This window comes from Artemia franciscana, chromosome 15 (genome assembly GCF_032884065.1).
Source record: "Artemia franciscana chromosome 15, ASM3288406v1, whole genome shotgun sequence".
Classification (NCBI taxonomy): Eukaryota; Metazoa; Arthropoda; class Branchiopoda; order Anostraca; family Artemiidae; genus Artemia; species Artemia franciscana.
In genome coordinates this window covers 24,061,944-24,073,078 of record NC_088877.1, presented here as the reverse complement: position 1 = coordinate 24,073,078, position 11,135 = coordinate 24,061,944, and the positions used below count along the sequence as shown (strand labels likewise).

Here is an 11,135-nt window from a genome sequence, read left to right as displayed (position 1 = left end):
TAAGAAAAAAACAAAAAATTTACTCCCGACCTGCCTAATTTGCTAATATATAGCCCAAATTTTAAATTTTAAATGTATTTTGCCACCTTTTAGCCTACTTATTTTTCCAGTTCTTGTTTTGCCACAGTTGCTTCAATTATCAGGTACTATGGTTGAGGTATAGATTGGCAGAATCAATAGGAAATATGCAATTTCAGCCTTAGATTTCCATATTAGGAGGGTTGGTGCTAAAGTAAAGCAGAGCTGCATACTTCTCTAGTGCTTAAGTATGACCCCTCAGCAATATTGACAAGAAATGAGTAACAGAAAAAATTCAATTTGGACTAAATGGCAATCAGGAACTGGATACAGGCTAAAGGGGGCCAAAAACGGCTGTATAATTGGAGTTCAAAGAACTCCAATTATACAGTGATTTAAAAAAAATCACTGTATATAAGTGATTTTTTAGTGAACTAAACGCTTCCCTTGCTAATTTAGGACTTTAAATTGATTAGCCTACTGGAATTTACCTATCCTATGCAATTGAAATATTTTACCTTTCCAGAGCATTAAGACAATCCATCACAATAAAAAAAACAAATATCCAAGGCATCTTGAATGGAATGACTAAAAGAAGACAAATGAAAATCACAATTTGCAATCTAACAATTAAACTTCTGGCCACACAAATTGTATTAGGATATCCAGCTCTGAAATAATTGCTCAAGTAGCTTTGCAGTAACTTTAACTAATATTGCAATAACTTTATAAGTTTTTTCTTAACCATTTTATTATCTACCTATCCCCCCACCCAGTAAAAAATAAAACCCACCCACCCACACAAGAAAAAAGCCAGTTTTAACAAGGATAATAACATAGTTTCTAAGTGTATTTTAGTGCAACCTACCCAACAACAAAAAATCTGGCTCAATAACTCACCAAACTGGTACACAAAAATGGTGCCTTCATCCTGGATTCATCTGAACACATACTCCATGACTATCTATAATTGAAACTTTTGCCCTCTTTCCGAGTTAACTTGAGACGAACGTACAAAATGTAAAAGTTATTAAAAGTCAACTTTTCATTAACTTTCAGTCAACTTTTACAAATTGAACGCTAAAAGTTAACTCGGAATCACAAATAAAACGTCAGAATGCTGGTTTCAGTCAACTTGGAATGTGATTCGAACGCAACTCTGGCTGAGAAGGAACAGGTTTTTTTTTAAATTTGTTTCTGGTGGTAAAGGTAGTTAACTCTCTTTGCATTTGGCTATGTAATCCATGTATATAGGCTTATAGCAAGCAATCTGCTTCCATAGAATACCCAGATGATCACTATTCTTTTACAAGGAAAAGCCTCTTTGCTTTAGCCTTGAAGGATGTCAGAGGACTCGTTTTTCTCATTTCAGCTGAAATGACATTCCAACTAAAGCAGGGGGGGGGGCAAACATTTTAGTTACAAAAAATAAAATCCAAGCTGTGATTTAAGGTAAAATAAGTTAAAGTTGTAGAATAGCAGCTCTTCAGAAGAAGACATGTTAGAACAAAAGGAGAGCACTTTTAGACTGCTAATTTGTAATTGTAGGCTATGCTCTTTTTTAAGGTTGAAGCTGTGTTTGTGGTGATTCACCTTCATCCCTGATGGTCCCATGTATAGCCTTAGGATATATTGGAAATTAAAGTTATAAAAATCTAAGACAATGTAATTTGTACTTATAATACCAAGCATATCTGCATTAAACACATAATCAAGTTTTGTTCTATATTAGGCCTAGGCTATGTAGAATAATTTTAGCCTAGGCCTAGTTAACACATCTTGACTATATTTCCTTATCTCCCTATTTTAATGTCACTTAGTTTTTATTTATAACTTGAACTTGTTTAAGTTTGACTAGTTTTTATCTTTTTAAATTTTAATTTACTTTATATGGTTGAGTTATTGACTCACAAATAATTATCCATCATGATTTTTCTTCTCTTTCTGTGGATTGTTCTGGGTACCCAGCTGACTGACTGTATATCAAACAATAGGTTATACAAAAAATGTGGTTCAATCCTGTTTTCTAGGTCTATAATGAAAGAAAGGTTGAGATTGCTAGGCTAGGAATAAGTGAAGATGAAAAGGTGACATTAGGTAACAAAAGGATTCAGTAAAATTCTAGTTAATTGACTTCTTGCTATCTCAGAAAGGGCTTAGGTTAGGAAAATAAAATTTCAGGGATGAATCTACAGACTAAAGTATGTCCCAGGAAGGTATTTTGAAGCAACTACCTCTACTCCTCCCTCTAGAGAGCCCTGACCTTTGATGACCTTTAAAAATATGTTTGTTATAAAAGTGAAACCTTGCAAAATAGATCCTCTGCTTGAATGAAGTACAACAAAATTGTTTTCAGCTTCATAGCTTTGCTCAATTCCATTATATGAGGTTTTAAAGATATGCAAATACATTTCCTAAATTATGAAAAAAAACATTGATATGGCTAAAAATTCTACTCAAATAACAGGAATTGCATTTTCAGAACTAAAGGCAGAGAAAGGGCAACTGGTAACTGAAAATTAAGGTAAAATTTGGTTTTGTCAAACTTTCAATAGGTAGACCTGTCATGTTGGCAAATTTTACAGCCCTCTAGAGAGAGAAGGAATAGAGGTGGGTGCTTTAAAATACATTCCCAGGACATACTTTAGCTTGTAGACCCATCCCTGAAAGTTTCATTTTCCTAACCTAAACCCTTTCCAAAATAGCAAGGAGTCAATTAACTAGAATTTTACCAAAGATTCAAGAGGTTGGGAGCTTCACTTACCTTGGTAGTATTATTAGTAAAGATGGTGGGAGCAGTGAAGATATTAAAAGCAGAATAGCTAAGGCTCAGGGTGTTTTTTCAAAGTTAAAAAAAAGTTTGGAAGAATAGAAAGATAAGTCTGCAAACCAAGATTAGAATATTGGAAGCTACAATGATGACAGTGGTCAAATATGGCTCTGAAGTATGGGTGCTCCAAAAAGCGGATGAAGATTTACTTGATGTTTTCCAGAGAAATTGCCTACAAATTGTCCTGGGTACCCAGCTGACTGACTGTATTTCAAACAGTTGGTTGTACAAAAAATGCGGTTCGATCTTGCTTTCTAGGGCTATAATGAAAGAAAGGTTGAGATGGCTAGGGCATGTTCTGTGGATGAAGGATGACAGATTGCCAAAGATTGTCCTTTTTGGCCGACTGTCTGGGGCTACAAGGAAAGCAGGTCATCCTTGTCTGGGTTAGGAGAATGTCATAAATAAAGATCTAAAGGAAATGGGAACTTCCTGGGAGGGTGAAAGAGGGAGGCCTTGAATAGATTAGGTTGGAGGAGGAGAGTGTGTAGCTGTGTTGGCCTCAGGCAGCTTGGTGCTGCAGTGAGTTATTATTATTAGTAGTAGTAGTATTCTTGTTTCTGCATTTTTGCCAGTCTTTGTGTAATCATATGATTTGTCAACTCTGAAGTCCAAATTCAGCCCTTTTTGTGCTTGTGATTTTTTGAAATAAATATCTTATCTTAAGCAATACATCATATACAGGAGGAAGGGGAAAAACAGTACTGGAACCAGAGGAAAAACAGATGACAATTGTTGGTTGAGAGTTTCAGCTCAGGATCAGCAGCAAGTTAACTATATGCAGAATATCAGAGACTGTTGCAATATTTTTGAGAATTATAATACCAGAAAGATTTTGGGTTACATTTAAGATCCCCAGCCAATTTTTCCTCAAACTTTTACTTCAACTCCTTGGTTTGGCTAGTTGCCTGGTTATGAAAAGATTTTAAGGCATGATAATTTTCTGAGGTTTTCTTTTTCCCATATTGATTCCATGCTTGACATTTTCTGCTAATTAGCTTACTAATTTCAGTAGATGAAAATGGTAAAATTTTAGCCTGTTTTGCCCCAAAAAATTTGTTACAAGACTTTACAGCTTGAAAAGCTCAGCTTTCATGTTTGACCAACTCTCATCAATATCAGTATAAGTCAATCCCAACTCAATTCTTTCAGAGACTGCATTTATTTATTCATCCAGTTATGACCTCCAAAAGTTGCATAGCCTAGTACATGAACGCTTTTGCCTGTAGGCATGTTGAGCCTTTGACCATAACCCATTTTTTTTCATAGTGGAACTGTATACAATTAACCAAAAAAAATTCTACTGCTCTGCAAAATATTGAAGTAGTAGAAATTGGTCTGTAATTTCGAAAATAATCACATCTACTAGACTTGTATAGTGGCTTCACAAGAGCCTCTTTCCATCTGCTTGGAAGAGATCAAACCAAAAACAACCAGTTGAACAGTATGACAAGCAGCTCATGTAAAACAGATGCCAATTTTTTTAATATAATATTTGTAATACTATCAATATCCATGCTTTTACATATATCCAACATTCTCAGCACTTTCAAAACCTCAGAAATAGAAATTAAATGATCATCAGATACTCTATTTAGACTAGTTAAATGATTCCTGGTACTAGATTCCAACTCATTTTTTGTCAAACTCTTTGTCCCAGAAACTTCAAAACTACTACTTAAAAATATAGCTGAACTTCTTGGTTTTACAGATGTCCTTTCCTATAAGAATGGTACCATCCCTAAAAACACTGGATAATGGTGACTTATCTCCTGAAAAACAACCAACATACTGCCAAAATGTGTTTGGATTTCTTTCAGAATTCCTACTCAGACTTGACTCACTCAAGCTCATGCCTATTTTCATGCAATAGTTTGGTTGCATGATTTTTAGCTTTTTTTATAAGTTTTCATATTTGCATCAGTCCTGTCAGCAATGAAACCCCTCCAAGCTGCATTTTTTTTATTGCTTGGAGTACTGGTTTAGGAAGCCTCACTCTGTTTTTAAATTTTGGGCAGAAATTTACTTTGGTGACAAATTTTTCACATCCTTGTGATATTGCTTTGAGCAAAACATTGAAAATCATACCTAGTGATAGATCAGGTTTCCTAAACTCATTACGTGAATTTAAATCAATAATAAATCTTTTAAACCCATCATAATCAGCTTTTGCATAGTCATGCCATATCTTTGTCAATTTAACTTCTGGAATAGATAATCTTAAACTAATTTCTAAAACAACATGATTGCTTTTTCCTAACAGCAGACAAAAATCAATATTTGATACAAAGTCACTTGACTTGGTCTAAACTAGGTCTAGTGTTGAGGGAGTCTGATCAGACCTTAACCTTCTTATCTCAATTGCATGCTGAAAAAAATGATTTTCAGCAACAGCAGGTAGAAAACTTTGTTCCTTACTATTTGCAGAAGCTTCCACGCAAAGATTTTGCCAATCTATCTTTCACAGATTAAAATCACCAACTACTTGCAAAATCTTCAGTTGAATTTAATGGTATATTGAAACCCAAGTACCTATAACAAAAAGGCAAGCATAAGCAAAGCAAGCATATAACATGACACTACAATAAACACAGATGCAATCATGCATGACAGGATCTTTCATACTCTTTCCTTTGTCGAGATTATAGGTTGAGCCTCTTTGGTACCTTCTCTTGTCTGCCAGAATGCTTGGTGTGTATGGTCAGGGCTCCAGTTGGTAGGTTGGATCAGACTGATGATCACACAGGAGGTATTGTGGCTTTGGCATCATATGGCAGAGTGGTAAATCTCTCTGCAGGTGTAGCTGCAGGGAGAGGTGACATTGGGCTCACAGGTGGGAAATGTGATGTTCCCAGTGCAGTGGCTGATGGTGGTGAAGGCGCCTGTTGTGCCTGCATGTCACTTTGCTGGTCTGTGTGCTTAAAATCAAAGTAGCCGTATCAAAGTATCAAAGTAGCCTGTTGTGCCTCTACAGCTTTCCACTCTCTGTTTGGATGATGTAAGACCATGGGGTATATTTGTTTTTTTTGCAAGACCACTGCTTTCTGCCACTTGGTATTTTCATCCAGCTTCACCCAGACATTTTTACCATTGAGCAGTGGTTTTGGAGCTTTTGAGTTTTTGTTGTATGGCTTCTCCTGTTGTTTCTGCTGTCTCTCTCTGGTTTTCTGGAATGTTGACCATGGAACAACTTTTGATTCCAGGCGTTTGGGAAGTATTGGTAGTACAGATCATAGTTGTCAACTCATCAGCAACTGAACTGGGGAAGCCAGTCCATCTACTGCTGTGTTTTTTTTATTCTAGCATAGCCGGGTATGTGTCTGATTGTTGTTCTACAGCTTTGGCCATGATCCATTTTGCTGCCTGTACTGACTTCTTGCTGAATCCATTAGACTGGGGATACTTGGGGGTGGATGTATTGTGGACAATGCTCCATTTATCCATGAAATCTTTGAACTCTTTTGATGAAAACTGGGGGCCATTGTCTGATGTAATGGTCTTTGGTATGCCGTGTCTGGCAATATGGGCTTTAAGTTTAGTAATTGCTTGTCTAATTCTATGAATCTGCTGTAACAATCATCAGTAGTGAGATATTTGATTCCCATGAATTCAAAGATGTCAGTTCCAACATGTTCAAGTGGGTATGTGGGAATTGGAGAGGCTATCATGCTTTCTCTGGCTTGGTTGTGTGCCATTGAAGCACATGTATTACAGCTCCCAATCATGTTCTCAATGTCTTTGGTAATGTTAGGCAAGAATACAACCATCCTTGCTCATTACTTGGTTTTGATCATGTCCAGATGTGAAGCATATAGTTGCTCCAGCATGTCCCTTTGAAATGTGGCAGGGATTAATATTTTGTCACCCTTCAGGATAAACCCATCTAGGTAAGTTAGCTAGGTAAGAGTTTGCTATCTTTAATCAGGACTGACTTGAGGAAGCTGAGTACTGGAAATTCATAGCTGTGTTGTATGTTGGGATCCGTTTTTGGGTAAGTGCAATCTTGACAGGGCATCTGCAACTGGGATTTCTGATCCTGGGCAATATATGACTTGTATGTCACAATACTGGATTCCTATCATCATTCTTTGTAGTCTTGTTGGAGCTTTATATATGGGTTTCTTCAACATTGATTCCAATGGTTTGTGGTCACTAGTTATTGTGACTGTCCTTCCTTAGACATACTGGTGGAAGTGTTTGTAGGCATGTATTACAACCAGCATTTCTTTCTCTATCTGTGAGTATTGTTTTTTTTTTTGCTTTACTGAGGGACTGTGATCCAAATGCTGCTGTCTTCTCATCTACAACTGTTTGGGCTCCCAGTCCATGCTGTGATATATCTACTATGACTTTTACGTGCTTGTTTGTATGGTCAAAGTTTGCAAGGTTCTTGCAGATAGATGATTGGATTTGTTTTCTTGCATTTTCATGGAGTTGGTACCATTCATAATTCTTGGACTTTGACAATTCTTGCAATGGATGATAGAGGGTGGATAGGTTTGGAATGTATCTGGCTAGATAGTTGTACATGCCCAGTAACACCTGTAGCTGTTCATGTGATTCTGGTGCTGGCATGTTTGTAATTGCCTTTGTTTTCAGTGGGTCTGCTTTGATTCCTTTGGCAGTGAGTAAGTGCCCAAAGTAGGGGATACTTTCTGCATCAAAAATGCACTTTTCTTTGTTGAACCTGGCCCCTTTTTCTCTGGCTTTCTGCAAGACCATTCTCAGCTTAGCATCACTGTCTTCTTCATCCTTTGCTGTTCCAGTGATGTCACCAATGATAAGACCTATATCCAAGCCTTTGAAAACTTCCTCCATTTTCCTTTGGAACTCGTCCGGTGCTGAGTTGATTCTTAATGGGTATTTTTTCCATCTGTACCTGCTAAAGCATGTACTGAATGTGGTTATAAGTCATGACTCCTCATCCATGGACCAGTATCCATTTCTAGCATCTAGCTTGAAGAACCTGTTGGTTCCTGAACATTTGGATGCTACATTGTCAAATGATGGTATTGGGTGGTGTGGGCGTTGTACCCACTTGTTAAGATCAACAGGGTCTAAGCATATTCTGAGGGATCCATTTGGCCTCTGGACTACTGCTATTGGGTTTACCCATTTAGTTGGCCTTGATTTTTTCTCAACAGTGCCCATCGACTTCAGGCAGTTCAGTTCCTCCTTGCACTGATTCAATGGCATGGCAAATGTCTATGGCTCTGGCAAGAGTCAATGTTCTGCCCTCCCTCAACAATTTTTCTTGGGTTCTGCTGACAGAAAAACTGGACTTAAAGGAGCAATCTCGAAATATTTCGTCATTTAGAATGGCCAAATTGGTGACATTTTGTTCTTTTCTTGTCTGCAAACGCATGATTTCTGCAATGCCAAAACTATCAGATGTTTCTCTTTGTGAATAATATCTGACAAGTACTGAGAGAAGGCGCAGTACTGGCCTCTAGCTTTGTTGTAATGTCAGTAGAAATGTTTTAGCTGAAATTTTGTAATTCTTGTTTAGCTGTTTCTATGACTACTTGCTTGACATCATCCATAGAGCATTTGTTTTGAATTTCAACTTCAGAGTTCGAAATTCAGGATCCAGTTCCTTCTTTAATTCGAACTTGAATTCTTCTTTGAATTGAGCAAAAAAGCTGCTTGTCTCAGTGCACACAATTTCTCTCATCTTCCTTGCAGTAACAACTTCGTCATTCAGCCATTTCTGTTTGCAAAGTGGACACTACTGAACTGAACCCAATCTCCGACTCATCTTTGTGAAAAGCTGATGTTCTAGCTCGCTCATTTCTGTACAGTCAATACAAAGCCATTTCTCACAGCCATCACACAGTGCTGAATCATCCATTATATAACCATTATATAACCAATGCTTCTGAATCATCCATTAACTTTTTGTTGCAAGCTTTGCATGCATCTACTCCTTGTTTTGGGGACCGCTTAACCCTTTTTGGACTCATTTTCAGAACAAGTAAATCACTATCTAAAAGCTGCAATCTCGCTACCCTGCCTGAAATAAATTTGGGCTGCAGAAGTTGGTCTGGTCTAATTGATGATCAAGGGCTTCAAAAAAAGGTTCAATTTAGTCTATTCTGTGTACTGAAGCCAGGTTTAGTCACTTAGAACACAAGAGTCACTAGTAGACAAGGAATTTTCAACCAAGAAATTTGCCATTTTTTGCCAATTCCAGCGTTGTAATCAATATATTTTGATCAATCCAACCAAATTTTGGTAGGATTTGCTTATACGACGGAAATCTAATAGAAAAAAGGTGAAATTCTAGTATATAGGGCCAAGGCTTTTCTAAAAGAAACACTACAATAACAAAAGAGTTGCTATCCCAAAGTAAAAGTATGTATATACACTTTTCATTATTTAATAAAAAATATCTTCAAAGTTTTTTCAAGTTCTGTGACACGTTTCACTTTTCCCACCCATTTTGCAGCAATAGACACATGATTTAAGTGAAAAGTTATCAGGATTGGTTTTTCGACAGTATTTTATCTTATTATGTTACTAAAATAAATGTCAGAGTTTGCTGACACCACTGAAGGTCATCTACATCTTTTTACCATTGGTGTGTTTCTTGTTCTTTTGGAAACCCTATATCAGTAAAAACATGTATATCTGTGAATATGTATTTCTGTTATAGAAAGAGAATTTAGAGATTTGGGTATTTATTCAGAGAGTAAGAGGAAAATCTTATTAAAAAGAAAATGGAATTATAAAAGTCAGTAGCCTACACTCTTCAGTTGGTCAACCGAATAGGGACCAGATGGCATGTCTTTCCGAAAGATTTACAATTCTAATTTAGATAAATATAGATATTTGTAATTCTCCCATTTAAATAAATAATATCTTTTTTTTCTCAGGCTTCACCCCTCTCACTCAGTTTACCTTTTCAGCAAGAGAAAAGCTCTTGGGTCATTTTTCAGCACAAAATCTAAAGACTTCCCTTTGCTGTTTGATGAAGTCTTGTACAACAGAGAGGATTCGCCATGCTCAAATCTTGCTTGAGAAAATTGTTATATTTTGACTCCACTTTTTTCTTCACCTGGGACAGAGATTTGATGGAGCTTCACTGTAAAGAATTGTCTAAGATCTTTACAGCTTTGCTATGTTTCCTTCTTAGTTCAATCAGATTACACAGGTCACTAATGTCAAGGATGTCCCTATTTTGAAGCTTGAACTCTGGATCTATTCACAGAGTCTGCAGCCATATAGGTATGAACTTTCACTGGATATTTGATGACGGTGCTATCTGACCCACCTTCCAAATTCTAAAATACCATGAACTCACTTTGTATGGCTTCACATCCCTGCAAAGCCTCATTCTAGAAGATGCATAAATTGGGATTCTCCCTTGTAGCTTCAAATGTGGAACATTTTCATTGAAATAGACAACACGTGGCAAGAAATAAGGCTTCATTTTTGGTATGCATATTTGGCAACAAACCTTCTTCTGTAAATCCATAGTATAGACTTATGTCTCTCTTTCAGTGATGTATTTTTCAATTTTTCATCTCACAGCCTCAAATAGAGTTTTTTGTTTCATGGAGTCTTCCTTTTCTGTATTGAATGCAAGATTTTACAACCTTGTCCTTTCAAAGAACAAATAAATCAGCCTTAGGCAAACAGAGGGATACATTTGCTTCCTTCAGTATTCTTTGTATGCCTCCTTTGAAATCTTTATTTTGGGTTTCTTAAGCTGGAAATCATCCATCATTACTGAAGCTAAGGCTCTTTGGAAGGTACCTCACATAAGGTGTAGCCAAGCAATTTTAGTGTGGCATAGCTGGATGGAAAATTTCTATATGGTTTTGTATCCTTTTTCTGTCAATCTTGTTTCCAGGTTTCTTGTACCTATTGCAACAATGGTCTGTCGCCATTGTATCAAGTTCATCACATGGAAGGTATTTTTTGCAGAGAAATGATAGAATTCTTCATCCCTAATCCAAAGGTGGTAAGGAACTTGTAATTTCAACCTTCATTCTTTTAATTTTTGGGGTAAAAAAAATACACTTGGTTTTTATGGCACATGGTATTTACCAAGTGACATATAGCAATTGCAAATTCTGTTGGTCTGTCTGTCAGTCGGTCCTGGTTTTACTAGTGTAGGCACTTCCAGATAAGCTATAGGACAATGAAATTCGGTAGGCATATCAGGGACCAGACCAGATTAAATTAGAAACATTCGTTTCCCCGATTCGATCATCTGGGAGGGGGGATGGTTAATTCGGAAAAATTAGAAAAAATGAGGTGTTTTTAACTTACAAACGGGTGA

The 11,135-nt window shown here is 36.8% G+C and overlaps 1 protein-coding gene across 3 annotated transcripts in view; it reads left to right on the top strand.

Annotated features, from left to right (window-relative positions):
* The first annotated feature begins 1,111 nt into the window (after positions 1-1,111).
* The window catches only part of LOC136036219 (tRNA pseudouridine synthase Pus10-like), a 12,883-nt gene continuing 2,859 nt past the window's right edge, over positions 1,112-11,135 (top strand). The window contains exon 1 of one of the 3 annotated variants that reach the window (XM_065718311.1): positions 1,112-1,227. The gene's annotated coding sequence lies outside the window, so the exon portion shown is untranslated. Of the gene's footprint in view, positions 1,228-1,445; positions 1,471-11,135 lie in introns of those variants that run through there. The other 2 variants (XM_065718312.1, XM_065718313.1) reach the window with 2 other exon arrangements.